The 16,633-nt window shown below is 53.1% G+C and overlaps 1 long non-coding RNA gene across 1 annotated transcript; it reads left to right on the top strand.

The window, feature by feature from the left end:
* Positions 1-482: 482 nt before the first annotated feature.
* Positions 483-9,631, top strand: LOC140846278 (uncharacterized). The gene is made up of 3 exons (XR_012125343.1): positions 483-727; positions 9,275-9,344; positions 9,525-9,631. It is a non-coding gene; the product is annotated as an uncharacterized lncRNA (long non-coding RNA).
* The last annotated feature ends 7,002 nt before the right edge of the window (positions 9,632-16,633 follow it).

Genomic DNA, 16,633 nt, shown 5'->3' with positions numbered 1-16,633 from the left:
GCAGGCTAAGGAGTGCACGGGCTCTCTTAAAACCCCAGTTTCTGGGTCAGACTCCCTCAGACAGAGGCACCTCCCCCGAGGTAAGCACTTGTCCAGGGCTGGGCCTGGGGCGGCAGGGGAGTGGCGGAGGTGTCCCCGAGCTGGTCCTTGTAGGGGCCACAGAGGCTGCACGCCTTGGACGAAGCAGTTTCGACGGTGCGCAGGACACAGGAACATACACTTTCCAAGTTCGCCGCTCCGCATGGGGGATCCAGCGAGACAGCGAACGGGGAGCGGGAAGGCGCAGGCGCAGCTGGCGCCTCCCTGTTACCCTCCGCAGTCCCAGGGTGGGCGCGGCCGGGACGGGGACGGAGGACCCAGGTGGCATCCCATCCAGTTTTCCCGCTCCGCGGGTGTGCCGCGAGCCGCCAACAGGCCTGTTGCCATGGGAACTCTGACTCCCCTCACCCGCCACTCCCCTCACCCAGTGGCCCTTAGGAGCGCGCGCCAGCAATGGCAGCAGCTCTGGTCGGGGCCGCGCCCTCTGCGACCCGCTGCGGAGCCCGTTCGTCGCCGCCGGCCGGGCTCTGAGCCCCAGTACGGCCCCCAACGGCCCCCAGCACCCGTCGGGCCGCCGGCCCAAGGAGCTCGGGCCGCAACCTTCAGGGCCGCTTGGTAGCTCCTCGTCAGAGGTAGCTCCTCGTCAGAGGGCGACGCGCGACTAGGCAGTGGGACCCCAACTGTACAGGTGAGGCGAGATGCTGTACTGATCCAGCGACCCTCTGGTCCCAGCTTGCGTCCTTCGCGGCTTCGCCGGCCCCAGTGCCCATCCCCCGCCTGGCCGCCCGGCCGCCACCCCCAGTCCCACCCCCAGATCCTCGGGCGGGCGCCCAGACTGGGGTCCTACTCTCCTCAGGCGCCCTGGGGGCGCGCGTCCGGTTCGGCGCCCCACTCCGCGCTGCGTGGCCTGTGATGGGGGGTCTGAGCCCGATGGTGGTGGGGCCACCAGACGGCGAGCTGCGCGGGTGCGCTGGACGGATGGAGCCATGGCGCGGGCAGGGCACGCCAAGGTTCTGCACCTGCCCGCGAACTCGGAAAGCAGGAAGGTATGGGCAGACTGGGGTGGGAATGAATCAGATGGTGGCGGCTGGGTGCCCCCTGATGAGAGGAGCGGCCCCCACTGGGCCTGGACAGTGCCGAGTTGGGTCCAGCTTGCCAGGGCCACTTGTGCAGATGCCGCCGGCGAGTAGGCCAAGGTGTGTTTTTGCTTAGAAATGACAGGCCCCTGCCCCTCCTCACTGGCAGAGAATCTCCTCCACTCAGGAAGTGGGGCCACTGGGAAGGAGCGCCCGTGCGCGCCCACAGCCTTTGGCGCTCACCCAGGCCCTGCATATGAGCCAGCCCCTTCCCACATACTCCTGGACAAACCTCATTGAACAAAAGGGTGGGTGTACCTGGCTGGGGTGGGGCCTCATTGGGGAAATGCGGGGTCCTGTTGGACTCTGAGAGCCCCCCCTGCTCCTGAGATTCCCTTGCGTTGTCGTGGGCAAATGTATCTCACATGGCTAAGGAACATTTTCTACATGTATGGTTCTAAATGCGTCCCTGGAGAAACTCACCTTTTACTAGGGTGGTGTAATTGGGCTTTAGCAAATGGGTGTCTGTCCTGCTCTCTCTAGAGAGGTCTGTCTACCCACTTAGTCCTTTCCTGTAGGAGGGCACTCTGTCCCTTGTCATTTGTGCCAGAAAGACATGAGGGACGGTGCTTCTGGGCCAGCAGGAGGGAGGGCCCCATGAGCCCCCTGCCTGGTAGTGTCCTGGGGAAAACTTGGAGGGAGAGAAGTCTGGAAGGGGCTTCTGGAGAGAGCCAGGGGACTGGGGCACTTCATGAAGAGGAAGTTGTGCAGATTTTGCCCAGAGAAGGGAAATGGTGAAGTGGAGAGAATGCAGGAGCCCCAGAGGCCCCAGGTTAGGAAGGGAACACTGGCCTCACCTGCCCTTCCAGGAACATGGCCATGGGTGTGGGACAGAGCCGCGTGGGTCTGGCTCCTGTACAGCAGCAGCTGAGGAGCTGTGAATGAAGAAAGTGTCCTCAAAACTACAGCACTTGAATTTAAAAGTCAAAAATTACCAATGACTTCAAACTAGTTCTCATCTTGGTCACCAGAGGCAGCGGAGAATGGATTACATTAGTTTGTTATTTGGAAAATGGGAAAGGTTACTTAGAAAATCCTTTTGTTTTTCAATGTTATCAGAGCAGCCAGCAGTCTGCTTGTTAAATTTCAAGATTTGGAAAAATTTCCCCTAAATGCAGAATTATCATCCTACATCCAAAACAGTAAGACAGACAGGAAGTGAGGTCTCTGGAAGTGGAGCTCCCATTGCCGCAGAAATGTGGTGATTGAGAGACTTTTTGGTCCAGTCCCTTCTTCCCTGGCAAGGGTTTCTCCAAACTGAGAGGCACGGGCTGAGTCCCTTGTGGAGCTGAGGCAGTGGAGATCACACTGCAGCTGTTAAGCTGTGCTGACTCCAGGAATTTAGTTCTCTGTGGGCCCCTGTGTGTCAGACTGGGTGGTCATGGTGGTGGCTTTTCCCTTTCTTTGCTGGGGGATGGAGAGGGGCTGATCTGAAAACAGACTCCTGAAATCCCTTTATCCCACCTCTCTGCCACATGTCCCTAGAGAGGAGTGCCACCTCTGACTTGGCATATGCTGGAAGCCTTCAATTCCATCTTCTTGAAAGGGATCCTCTTTGGCTCAGATCAATGTCATGATTAGGAAGGAAATCAGGGTGGGATTGGGGAGCTCCATGCCTCCTCTCAGAGAGACAGAGGTTCTCATCTATATTATGGGCATGTGGGGACTCCTGTGCTGGAGGTGGCCATGCCTGCTGGCCCAGTGACATATACTTGAGGCTGGGAGTCTGTGACCCTGAGCCCTGGTACCTGCTCATCCTGGCCTCGGTTTCCTCACCTGGTAAAGAGTAGAGACCACACTCCAAGTCTTTCCTGCCACTGCCCCCTGCCAGAATCTGCTGGTCTAATGGTGAGTGCCTTTTTCTGGCTTCTGGGCTGGATCCATCATAGGTGCTCAGGGGAAGTGTTGAATGACAGCACAGAGCTGTCACTACCTTCTCCCATCCTTCAGTATAGACCCGAGGCTTGTGCTCAGCAGATTCCTACAACAGTCCTACCTGCTTTTAGCTCTAGGAAGGAAGTGAATTATTTATCAGGTGTTAGGAAAGGATGACAGGTCCCTAAAGACAGTGGAATTGAGCGGAAAGAAGAGTGGTATGAATATGTGGGCATTTTGTAGACTACTGTGTTGAGTTTTGCAGTGGCTCCTGTAGAGGCCAGCACAGAATTAAGGCAGAAATATGATGATAGGGTCTGCAGCTGTCATTATAGTTCATAGACCCTGGAGCCCCATGATTTGTTGTGTGTGTGTGTGCACACATGCATGCATGTGTGAGCTCTTGCATAAGCAGTTGAAATGATAATTGGAAATATTTACAGTAGTGAACAAAAATTCACAATATTGTGTAAGCTAAATGTTATTTACATCCAAACCATAATTTTTTATCTTTAATTTCCCAGCTTTAATGGGAGCAAACCAATCAGTAATAATTTAAAAAATATAATTCTGAACATAGCTGGCTTGCAATGGAAAGTGTTGCCATATTTGACAATATCTCATGGACTCAGTGGCTATCTAAAAATATGTATAATATGTATATTTATAATATAGTCTATTTTATATGAAATTTTCCATAATACATATTTTATATAAAAATGTTTTATATATATGTTTAATTCCTAGTACCCCACTATGAGTAGTATTCCTTAGATAAATGTATATTAAGGGGACTTCCAAACTCGGACATTTTAGTAAGCAAAATTCATGAATATCTTTTAGAAGATTGAAACACAATAGTAATTCTGAAAATAACTACTATTAGTAGCACATTTTTCTTAACATCATTTAAGATAACATTTCCATAGAATCTGAATCATCCAAATATTCAAGAACCAAATCAGTGGCTGATTTTTGAATATTGGATAAATTATTTAAAATAATTTAAAATTTTTAGAAATTCAAAATCTCAAATCACTTTGTCTAATTTTGTAAACCTTTCCATTTCAAAGGTACCATTAGGATATCTACCATGTCCTTATTTTGTTAGAGGCCCATTTCCCCCAAGTCCTTTCATCTGGTGATTCATCAATTTCTCATTTTTTTCCCTTTCTTACGGTTTATTTTTAAATTCTGAGGGTATATCCACATATTTTGTTAAAGTTTTATATTCATTGAACACACCTGATTTTGTACAATCTGTATCTTTCCCTGCCAGATGTTTACAGAGCAAACCAAGTACACAGTCATGCTAAACAGTAATAATATAATAATGTAATCTGTATGGGATGAACCGAGTGTTTGCATCTGTTCCGTGTTTGCATCAATTCCACACTCATCTACTTGGTATCTAGTCCTCACAGGGCTTATTAAACTAACTGTATTTTTTTATTTTTGTGTTCCTGATGCTCTGGTATTGGGGGCCATAAAGGTATGGGGAGAGATTGCCTGTCCCAGGGCAAGCGAACTCTTAAAAGGTAGCAGCAACTTGCTTAGGAGCTCAGGTTCATGTGCAAACTACAGCTTCAGCCACCTCCTGATCAAACTTTCACACCAAGGCCAGTATTCTCCCTGCCCTAAATCAATCCAGTGGTTGTGAGGAAATAATTAAGATTAAATGAAGTTGTGAAGGTGGGGCTCTGTTCCAAAAGATTAGCATCCTTATAAGAGGAGCTGCTGGAGAGCTTGCTTTCCCTCTGGCTGTGCACAGGCACCATAGAAAGGCCAGGCCAGAACATCTGGGGAGGGCAGCTGCATGCAAGCAGGTGGAAAGCTCTCACTAGGTGCCGGACTGGCTGACACTCCTTCAGCCTCCAGAACTGTGAGAAATAAGTCCCTCCACTTTAAGCCACCCAGTCTGTTGTATTTTGTTATAGCCACCCAGGCATATTAAGACATTATCCAAAAATTGTACACATATCTTTGTTACCTTAACATAAAATGTGTGAGATATATATTGATATGATAGGACATTGTTTTCTATAATCTATTAGCAAAAGTGGTATTGCTACTAATATATTAGAACTAAATTAGTAAGAGGTCTTAGAAAAAATATAGGATTTTAAAGTAAACATTTGTCTTTAGAGCTATTTTACATTTAGAGAAAAACTGTGAAGGTATTGCAGAGATCTGCCTTGTAGCCCATATGGAGGGTCCCTTCTTTCATTATAGGCTTGTATGGTCACAATACTGATACATTTTTATCTAAAGTAGATCCTTCACCCAGATTCCTCAGTTTTACCTTTTCTGTCCCACAGTTTGATCCAGGATATTTTGCATTTCCTTGTCATGTCCATACGCTGCCCTTGACTGATGGTTTCTAAGCTTAACTTTGATTTTAATAACCTTGGAATTTTTGAGGAGTGCTCCATAGATTCTTTGTGGACTGTTTCACGGTTTGGGTAGGCCTGGTGGTTTTCTCAGGATGAGACTTGGGCTCTGTGTCTGGGGAGCAGGGCCTTGGGAGAAAAAGTGCTGTTCTTACTACTTCATACCCAGGGCACTGGCTCTGAAGATGCCTAGCATGGTTGGTGCCCTCCTGGGCCTCTGGGCTGTGGGACTGGGTGTCAGTTTCTCTCTGTGAACTCCTCTCTCCCTGTCCTTGCTGTGTTAACCTCTGGAGGAGATCACTCCGGGCCGCACCACCACCCCTGGCCTCTCCCCCTGTGTATGTTGGGGTAGGGTGGGGAGGGGAGGTGACAGAAGGCAGGGGAGGAGGGGGAACCTTGCTGGTTGACAGCAGATGGTTAGGTGTTGGACACTTGGCAGAGAGGTCATGTTTAAAACCCCAGTCACAGAAGACAGGATGAGAATGTGAGTGCCAGGGACCAAGTATCTCTGCCCACAGGGTGACCTGCCCTCTTCTCCCTGGCAGGAGGTTTATGCAGATGCCCCTCTGTGCCTGATCTTGGGGGCAGAATTTGGGGTCTGCCCATGGCCAGCTGTGTGTCTTGGATGTCTCCACATGTCTCTGAGCCTCAGTTTGCTCCTCTGAAAGGGGGTGGCAGATGATCAGCCTCCTAGGGTGCTCATAGGGAAAATGGGATGAGTCATTGGAGGGGTACACCTGGTTTCTGGCTCTGCAGGAAGGGTTGCAGGACATGCTGTGCCTTTCCAGGCTATTAACTTCTTTCTTCTTATGAGAAGCCATCTGCCTCACCCCTCCCTTGCCTGACGCCTTGCAGAGTTGGGAAGCACATGGAAAGCAGCCTTTTTAAAGGAGGCTTGAGATTCCATCTAGCTGGTCCTGATCCTTGTCCTCGTTGGGGCCACATTAGGGATCTCTGAGTGTGGCAGAGGGGCTTCCAGAAAGGTTCTGGTAGGACTTCCTTCAGCAACAATACATGCAGACTCTTTGTGAGACACAGCACCACCGTGAATGAAGCAGACACTACCCCGTGCCTGCGTCCTCGTCGGAGTCAGGCAGTCTCGCCTGGGCACTGTACATTGCATGTGATGCCCTTATGGCCACCTGTGTTACAGGTTACAGGGGACAGGATGAGGTGCCAGTGAGTCCCGCAGGAGGGCCATCCATCTGCACAGAAGGGGGTTTGTGTGGGGGGAGGGACCAGCAAAACCAGCATCTCATGTATCTTTTAATTTCCATATGTCAGCTGAGGTCTGGGAGCTTCCTATTCAGGAGGACAGGGAAGGATGGGGTCTCAAGACAGACACACATGGGTCAGGAGTGGGGAGGGACTGACCTATGGACAGGCAGGGTCACACAAGGGTGCTGTGGGAGAGCAGCATGGCAGGAAAGGCCAGGCCTCTCACTCTGCTGCCCAACGGCCTCCCCCGTGGCTGTCTCTTCCATCAAGAGCCTCTGGCTGGGACAGGATGTGCACCATTTCTGGGAGCCCCAGCATGTTCCCGGCTTTAAGCTCCAGCTGGCCTTAATGCAGGGCAGCCTTCCTGGGTTAGACCTGGAGGACCAGGTCCACCTCCTGCAGGTCCAGCTGGAGCAGCGAGGGCCCACTGTGCCAGAACCGGAAGGGTACGGGCTGCAGCCAGGAGACTCTCTGGGGTTCCCTAAAAGGCAGTGAGGTCTCTCCAGTCACTGGGAAGTCATGGGGAATGAGTTACGTGAGTGACCCCTTCTCTGTGTCCTGCTCCAGAACCACATGAGCAGCCCCACCTGGCCCCAGAGACACAGGAAGGGCCGGCTCTTTTGAGCCAGCTCTGGCACTCCCTGTGCTCCCTGTGCTGAATCTGGGGCCGGTGTCATCTGTGTCAGCCCCTGCAGAGCTGGAGGAAAGCCCAGCAGCAGCCTCAGCCTCACTAATCACGGCAGAGCCGGAGCTGCCCTCAGAGCCCGCTAGCCCCTGTGTGTGACCACCCAGGACCTGCCAAGGGAGGAGGAGCCCACCATCCTGGTGTTTCCTCCCCAGTGGGTGGCAGGCCTTCTCTGTGTCATATGCTGTCCCAGACCTGCCCTTCCCTGATGTGAATTCTTGTGATCTGGGCTCAAGTCCCAGCTTCCCATCTTTCTCACCATGTGACCTAGGAACTTTTAACCCCCAAGCCTTCACTGTCCACACAGGGACAGAAGGGCTGGCATGGGACCTGCTGCACAGGTGGCCTTGCAGACCAATAAGGAAGGTCTGAGGACCAGAGGGAAGGCAGGTGGAGCCTGGCTAGGGGTGCTGGGAAGGGAGCCAGAGCCTTAGGTCCTTCTTCCATTTAACCAGGAGGCCTCCATAGTCTTAGCAATTAGGGCTCTGCTTTGTACCTGACTCCATGGGAGACAAGCAGACAAAAGCCCTGGTTGTAGTTCCCTTTGGGTAATCTTCATCTGAATTTAGAGCAGAACCCAAGGGATGGCAGATGGGTGTCAGATGCCCAGGATAGCCAAGGTGAGCCACCTTCTTCTGCAAGAGAAGGTGAGGGTGACTGGGAGCAAATGCCTTGCTCCCTTCACCACCAATACCAGGTCCTGTGCATCCTGTATTGGGTGCCTCAGTGAATGGGTACGAAACCTTTGATTCGCACAAGGCTTAACCACATCCTCAGCTTCCTGAGCTCTAGCTCTAAACAGTGACCCTGCCGGGGACTGTGGGGACCATGGACAGAGCTGGGCTGTGGCAGGGCCAGGTGACACTCCCTGTCCTCCCCAGGAGCTGTTCATGGAAGTGGAGACCTACAGCTGCCTGGCCTCCATCTGGTACCAGCCACATAAGGGGGACAGTGAGCACCTGGCACCTGCCATCTACACCATTGTCACAGACTGACACTGTAGCTGACTGCATCACCAACACTTGCTTTAGAGATACCTAGATGATGACCTAGGACAGGGCCAGGGTAGTGGAGTCTGAATCTGGGTGGCCAAGGTGTCCTGTGGAAGGGCCCACAAGTGCATCTTGGGGTCTGCCCCTATCTTTTCCCAGCTCTCAGTACTGATGCCTGGGGTCTGACCATGCACAGTCCCTGGGCCCCTCCTGCCAGGGGCATGCTCACCTGGACCTGCAGGTCCCATGGGTGGAATGCTCACTACCTGGCTCATTCCTTGGGTTGAGGTACAATCCTCCTCCCAGGAGCACTGCTCACCAGGGCCCAAGTGTGCTGGGCTCCCTGGGTGTCTGTCTCCTTAAGGACAGACATCCATGGAGGAGACAGAAGCAGCAAAGCAGGTCCCACTCTCAACTCTGCAGAGCCCTTCCATCACTTAGCTTAAAATCATCTGGATAGAAGATTCCTGGGGGCTAGGTCTGTCCCCTGGAGGGCACCCAAATGGACCAGGACACCCACCTCAGAACTGGCAGTGTCCCCACAGTCAGCTGGGACATCCTGGGAGGTGGCAGAGGCTGAGGACAGGGAATGACCTGGATGGCAGGCTCTTTGAGCCCCCCTGGGATGAGACCAGCAGTTCCTCTGCAGGAATCAGGTTCCTTAAATGTCAGATTTGGGTTGAATCACACTGGAGATAACAGCATTCTGCAGCACTAGGTCTCAGAGGCCAAAGCAGATCCACTTGGGAGAAATGGGAACAGAGGCCCTAAGTGACAACATGCAGCCCCCTCCCCAGGCCACGGAGACCCCAAGCCACAGGGCCCTGGTGGAAAGCCTCGTCCAGGCTGTTGGATCTTCTGGGTTCATAGTAAAAGGGATCTGCCCCCCTGACCCGCTACCTTATTGCCTCCTTTCCTCTTCCTTTCCCCTCTCCTCAGGAAGGGCTCCAGAAAGTACAAGACTGTAACTGACGAAGACAAGGGGGTGAGCAGGAAGTGGCTTCTCAAGGTAAGTAGAGGCTGGAGGTCTGGAAGGAGGGGGGACAGGTAGGGAGGGCTCTGAGGGGATTTCAGGGGCAAGGTCTTGGCTACAGTCCAGCCTGGCCTGGGGGCAGACTCTTGGGGGGCTCTGGAGGGCAGGGTTGGCTCTAGCAGGCCCATGAGATGTCCTGTTTCTCACCCTCTGCAGCTCCATCTGGCTGGAGACCTGACACCCAGTGAGAACCCAGAGGACAGGCCCCTTGTCAGGGCTGGGCTGGTGTGGGGACAGCAGTGGGGATGGGGCCCCTGACTGGGCAGGGCTTGCCTCTCCTTTGGGGCTCCTGAGCCAGTCCCTGACCCGCTGTGGCCTTGGCTTCTCATCTGGGCACGGGGGTGACCACCCTGCCTCCCAGGGGTCAGAGGATGTGCTGGGGCTTTGTGCTCACTCTGCCTGGATGCGGAGGGCAGCCATGGGGACAGTCAGGTGACACTGAGCTCCCCAGGGAACCCTGGGAGGCAGAGGGCGCTCCCTTCACACTGCAGATGAGGAAGCGCCTTGGCAGGTCGCGCAGCACAAGGATGTCTCTGAGTATGAGTGTGTGCTGGGGCCGGGTCGCCCCGGAGCGAGAGCCTGCCGGAGGTGGGGGCTGGGGTCGCCCCAGAGCGAGAGCCTGCTGGAGGAGGGGGCTGGTGTCACCCCGGAGCGAAAGCCTGCCGGAGGTGGGGGCTGGGGTCGCCCCAGAGCGAGAGCCTGCCAGGGCTGGTGTTGCCCCGGAGCAAGAGCCTGCCGGAGGAGGGGTCTGCACGGTACCAGGTGATTCGGGCCAGATGTCCAGGAACCAAGGTCTGGGTTCTTGCAGGGGACACATGGGAGGAGAATATGACCTCCCTGACCTGTTCTTGACCCTGCAGTATGTGACCTCCATTTTGGCCAAACTGGAAGGGGGCCCAGGGGTTACAGGTCAGGCAGCAGCAGATAAGAAGAGAGGGGCCAGTTTCAGGGGTGTGGGGGTGCCCCCAGCACCTGCTCCTGGTGCCAGAGGCCCTGAACTTCCTGCACTGGAGTGTCTAGGAGGGCTGGAAAAGCTGGGTGCTGGGGAGGGGCAGGGACCTCAGACCCTGGGATTGCTAAAATGCAGCTGTGGGAGGGACCAGGAAGGGAATGGATGGGAGGGAAGGAGGCAGCTTGTCATGTGGGACTAGTTCATGTCAGAGCCCTGGACGGCTGGGCAGGGAGGGCTTTAGGGGAGGGTCCATGGGCGCCCCTGGGACAGGTGAGGGCTAATCACCACCCCATCCCAATGGCACAGGGCATGGGTCCCTTCCTGAGCTTGTTCCTCTCTCACCTGCTGCTGCTGGGTAACCTGCTGGATGGTTATCTAGAGGTGAGTGAGCTCAGAGGGGCACAGAGGGACCAGGACCCTGAGGCACAGAGGAGAGAGCCCCCACTTAGGCCAGAGGTCTCAGCGCCTGGCCACTTCCCCTCCTGAGAGCCTCCCAGCCACTGCAGGAGTTGGTCCTCTTACAGAGGATTGGCCCGGTGGGTCCACCTAAGCCTCAGTTCCAGGTGTCAGGTTCCACTGGCCCCAGGACGGGTGGAGCTCAGGGCTGCAGGAGGCCATATCTGAGCAGGACTGTCCTCTCCCTCAGGCCCTGCCCAGGGGGTGGGATGTTGCCCCTTAATGGCAGGAAGCACTTCTTCAGGGGACAGGCGGTGTCTTCCTGCCTGAGGCCTCAGTCAACCCGTCTGTCCTGAGAGGGTTGGCGTCAGCTCCCCTGTCCGCACTTCTAAGAGCCCAGAGCCTGGCCCAGGTGCTATTTATGGGCAGGCCTGTCCCCTGGTGGGCTCTAGTGGCAGTGCAACTCAAGAAAGGATGGAATGGGGACTTGTTTTGGACTCAGGGTACTGCTTCTGATAGACATTGGCTGTCTGTCTTCCAAGGAGACATGATTAACTTCCAGAAAAAGAGGTAATTGGCTTACGTCTGGGGTCAGCATGGGATGTGGAATCACAGACCCCCTGGATGGGACCACCCCTGTGGCCCATCCATGAGTCTAACATGTCTTGGGAGGGTTAGACACCCAGAGCTGGGGACACTCAAGGCTTTGGTAGGTGGGGGAAGGGTGTGGCATCAAGGCCACCTTCCTTAAGGAGGAGCTAGAAACCCAGTTGTGAGAACAGGCTGGGCTGGATGGCATTGGATGGAAGGAGGGTTCCCACATGAGCAGGGACCCTGGACACCTCTTCCCTGCTTCTCACCTCCACAAGGCCTCTCTACAGGGTCCCCGGCCAGGCCCTGTATGCATCCTAGCCTTCCACTGCCCCAGGAATTCTGAACAGTGGGTGAGATCCTGCTGCTTCAGGAGGTTGCCAGTCTGGATAACCTGGAGCCCAAGAAGCAGTTTGTGTCCTGGTTCCAAACCACTGAGTCCCTCGATGATGAGAAGAGGTGGAGCCAGGCAGGAGTCTGGTGTGGGCTACAGCTGCCGGCAGGAGTTGAGAGGGCTCTCTGAGCTGCAGCTCCTGGAGCTCAGGGGTGCCCCTCTGTCCTGAAGCTACATCCTGTCCCGCCAGCCGGAGCCCCCAGGCCAGAGGGCTGGCAGAAAGACACTGTTCTTCAGGACCCAGAAAAACTGTCTATTGTTCTGCTCAGGGCTAATGAGTTTCTGGCCATGGGTGTGGGGGTTGGGGGCTTCTCCCTGGGTGCAGGGCGTCCCTAAAGGCAGGGCTTGGATCCCAGCTTCAGTGCTAACTAGTCCGCTCAGTACTGTGATTCCCCTCCCTCTCTGGGACTCAGTTTCCTCCTCTGTGAGTGGGTGGTGCTCATGACTCCTCCCGTGGCAGGGAGCCGTGGGTGCTGCTGATTGGCAGAGTGCTCAGCACAGGGCCAGGGCACAGAGGGCAGTGGGGATGGGTGGAGCGGCAGGATACTGTGGGGTAGCTCCCCAAGCTAAGCTGACTCTTTTGTTCAGCATCCTGGACCCCAAGATGGAGCCCCACTTCACTGGAGGATGAAACTCTGAAAGCAGCTTATGTGAGGCCTCTTCTCAGTTGGAGGGCACAAAGGTGACACTGGGGGTGCATTGGGCTAGCTCTACCCACTCTAATGGGCTTCAGAGGACCCAGAAAATGCTAGAAGTAAACTTCTTGAGAGGGGATGCCCCTCCCCAACCCCCTGACCTCCCTACCTTACCCCGATTTACTCCCCCTGATGGTGATATTTATGTGATAATAATGTTGGAATCATAGCACATTAAAGTCATGTTTCTTCACAGCCTGGAGCTGTGGCATGGGGCTCTTTTTGGTCCTGGGCTCATTTTAAAAACATACTGAATGTCATGTTCCTCCTTGAAGAAATGCCCTGGGCAGTCAGCTCAGTACACATTTGAGAAGGGAGAAGGGCCAGTCCCCTCCCTGGCTCCTGAAGGACCCCCTCTGGTCCCCCTTCCTCAGGGAACAGGTCCATTCCAGCATTCGCCTGGGTCAGTGGCAGAGCAGCCCCTCAGTGCTCCTGGTGGGTTGGCGTGGGTTCTTTTCCGCGGGACCTGCCGGGGCCATGTCCTGACCCAGAGTAGTGCTGCCTGTCTGCACTTTGGAGACTGCAAGAACATTTCCTGCTTTTCTCACTGAGGTTCCTTTGGAGCAAATGTTAGAAACTTGTAGTTTTCTAGCTCAGTACTTGAAGCTGCATCAGCACTGAAGGGGGAAAATAATGTACAAAGACCCAAACGTGCCTGTGGAAAGCATAAGGCCAGAGGAAGAGCATTTGTAGAGAAGGGCTCGAGGCAGCGGCAGTTTCCGTCCTCAGGTCCCCTTAGGGCCCCCATGATCACCCTTCTCCCAGATCTGAATCTTCCTGGAATCCTGTCCTTGACTCCAAGTTCCCTTTCCTGTGTGTTTCCTACCAGGGAAAGATGTGTGAGGTGGTCTTTAGGGCTACGACGAGGCCTCAGTCCTTCAACCCCACTGCTCCCGGTGACCTAGGGCTTCTGGTCTCCCTGCATACCTAATTGGTCTTAGGGCAGAAATTCCACAGAAGGCCCCTGACTTTGTTGGGGGGGTGGGGTTCATTTCCCTTGGTCCTTGACCCAGCTGCAATAAAGAAGGGCAGACAGCAGTGAAGCAGAGTAAAAGTTCAAAGTTACGTACTTAGAAAGTGACCCCCGTACCCTTAGAAACAGTAAAGTACAGAAAGGCATCCTCAGAGAGGAGGGGCGCTCTGAAAGGCTGAGAAAAAGAGCAGGTGACCTCAGAGAGGAGGCAGGCCTTGAGAGATTGGGGGTACCCCCTTTTAAGGATTTTTTTTTAGGAATGTGACAAAGGGCTAGGGAATGTTGACTTAAGTGGTCTCAAAGTGTTTATCTTTGATGAAAGACATTAATCTCTTCTCTTCTATTATCAGTCTTCCAGGTCATTTTGCAAAATTAACTTAACACAAGAAATTTACTGATCCAGTTCCTCCCCAGGATAGCAGCTTCCCTCTGGCAACTTATCACCTGCCCTACCCCAGAGGTGGACCAAGTTATTGTTTATTTGCATATGTGAAGAATCTTACTTCTTAACAACCTGGGTTTTAAAATGCAATCTTAGCTTTAAGATGGAATCTTTCTGTTTTTGCTATGCTGTTTATATCTGGGCTTGTTTGCTAAATTAATCATGATGCTTGCTTCCTGCCCAGCTTGCAAATTACTTGATTAGGGGCTGGAGGAGGAAAAACAACATATAGGTTAAGTTAAAGAACAAGCTGGGCTTTCTAGCAGGATAAAGTAAATCTTACAGTGGCATAATATAATTGACACAGTGAAGACATGGGCTATGCTGGGATACTTTCCTTGATCTGGGGAATATTTGAACATCCCAAGTTATTCCTGGCCTTTGGAGCTTTAACTGATTAACTCATTAACTCTGAGTCTTTTCTGGCTCTCTGTTTTTAACTGGTTAACTCTTTGTGTCCCTTCTAGTGGGATTTACTGGCCTTATTCTCTCTCCACCCCGCTTGTATCTGTTTTTCTGCCTCACAGCTTCTCCATCAGGTGTGTTGTGGCCCCTCCTCCATGGCTGAGGCCTGATAGAGCATGGAGTGAGCGCCGGTGCCAGGTTAAGGGACCATCGTCCTCATCAGCGAATGTTGCCCAGGGTGACCTCAGGCCCATATGGTTCTGGAGTCCATGGTCTCAACGATCACCAGTTTCAGTGCTCAGCTGTATTGTCGCCATGTCCTAAAGGAGCAGTCGGGTGTGAGCCTGTACACTGTGCAGCCCGGGGATGGCTGTGTTCTCTTCCATGGTCTTGGGCTGTGGTCATATCTTTGGAGTGTGAAGCTTTCCTGTTGGGAGGTTTGAAAGATGTGGAATGAGAGGGTCATATAGGCAGGGGGTCCAACAGGGCAAGGCCACCAAACTGATGCTCTGTGGACATGCATGGACATAGCCTTTCCAGTAAAATACAGAAACGCTTCTATCTGGGTGGTAAACACACGATGCTCTGAGCTCACCCCAAGTGTCCACCTTGTGATCCGTAGGTAATGTCTCACCTGGTATTGTGAACATTGTCCCCTGGAAAAAGTGGCTAAGAGCGAGGGCCTTCTGATGAACTGGTGGTGCTTCTGAGGTAACTGCATCTTGTGATGACTGAAAGGGACACACTGCAGGCTGGCCTCTGCTGGGAGTGCTTTTAAGGAGAGTCAGCACTCAGGATAAATCCTGGTTCCAGCAGCTCAGGCCCTTCCTGATGGCCCAGCATCCAGGAGAGTGATTTTTCCAGGAAAGAAAAGTCTGGTGGGTATCTGCTTTCCCTCCAGTGAGAAAGAAAAGTGCCAGGGCCCAGCATTAATCCAGGGCCGGGAGGAGGGCACCCAGGGCAGAGGGGTGTCGCCTTCTGGGCTGCGGCTCCTGACAGCAGACCCAGCCTCTGGGAATAGTAAGTCTTGTGCCCACACAATGTCAGGAAGTGACAGTTGCATCTTTGGGTGTTAATTAACTGAACAAGTTTCACCATAATGAGTCACTCCAAAGAGACCCATGCTTGCAGGAAGGGTCCCATGTGGTGGGGAAAATGGAACTTTATGAGCAGGATTCCTGCCTCGCCAAATAGGTATCCTATTTGCACATCTATGGGGTGTTTTTTACTGGGTGCAGAGTGGCCAGTCAGTCATGGGATTGCCTGTGCAGGGTAGGGGAGAGGAAACACCTATTCTCCTCTCCTTGACCTGGTATGTAATTGGTCAGGCTCCTGCTAGTCACCAGGGATCACCTACAGAGTGCCTCCCGGCTGTGGGGTGGCAGCTGAGCAGCGCCCTGGAGGGAGAACTCCAGGGCTACCACAGGAGCTTCTGAGCAGCGGCCCCGGAGAGGGCGGGATGGCAGGGGTTCGGAGCTGTGAGGATGGGGAGGGGGCTCGGAGAGCCGCTGCTGTGATCTGGGAAAGGCTGAGCTGTGAGAATAAACTTTTCAGTTCCCAACTTCTTGCCCTTGCCTTCCTTTGTTCTCGTGTAATTCATAGGAAACTTTGCCCCGGGTGGGGAACCTCTCCTCCTGGAACTATACCTCCTGGGAGATTTTGTTTTAGATTCATGTAAATTTAACTACTAAATCCTCACACGGTGAAACTTATTCATAACAAAAAGAAATCAGTCAAGCGCCTGTGTTTGCAGGTCCCCTTCCCAGGGCTGAGGTGCTGATCACTGGCCGCCTTTGTCCATTTCCTGTGCCCTTTGCTCTCGGCAGGCACCTTAGCTGCTCTTGGTCCTCCGCCTGGTTGGGCACCCTGACCCTGCATTCCTGAAGGGTCTGGCCCTCTGTCAGCCTGCCTGGATGGTTTTCTTGGACTTTTCCATTGACTTCCATTGCAGGCATGGTGACCCTAAGAAAGCTCCAAGACCTCTGAATTCCAGACACAGGCTTCCAAGTAGGGAAATGGTTTTTCTGTTTTTCAGATTGTTGATAAATTTCTGAACAAGATTCCATATGGATAGGATACTCAGTTCACTGTTCTCATGTTAATGCTTAAACAAATTAAAAACATGACAGAAATGAGTCCCCATGAGAATCTGTTACATTCCCCGTCAGTACATGTGGAGGTAACCACTGCCCGAGATTCAGTGATTTATTCTCTTCCTCAAGCTGTTTTGTACTCTCAGAAAAACTGCTCATCACACATGCTGTGGCTCCCTTGTGTCGTGTGTGCCAGATGATGAACCAGTAGTGTTAGGGTCTGGGCTTCCGAGGCTTCTCCAGAGAACAAACTACACAGGCATAGAGATGTAAATTCAAGCAAAGTCTTTATTCAGCCAGTTAGCTGGGGTCCAAGTGTCAGCC

Source organism: Manis javanica, chromosome 1, assembly GCF_040802235.1.
Source record: "Manis javanica isolate MJ-LG chromosome 1, MJ_LKY, whole genome shotgun sequence".
Classification (NCBI taxonomy): Eukaryota; Metazoa; Chordata; class Mammalia; order Pholidota; family Manidae; genus Manis; species Manis javanica.
The sequence above is the reverse complement of the archived record's forward strand: the minus strand, read 5'-3'. Positions and strand labels throughout refer to the sequence as shown.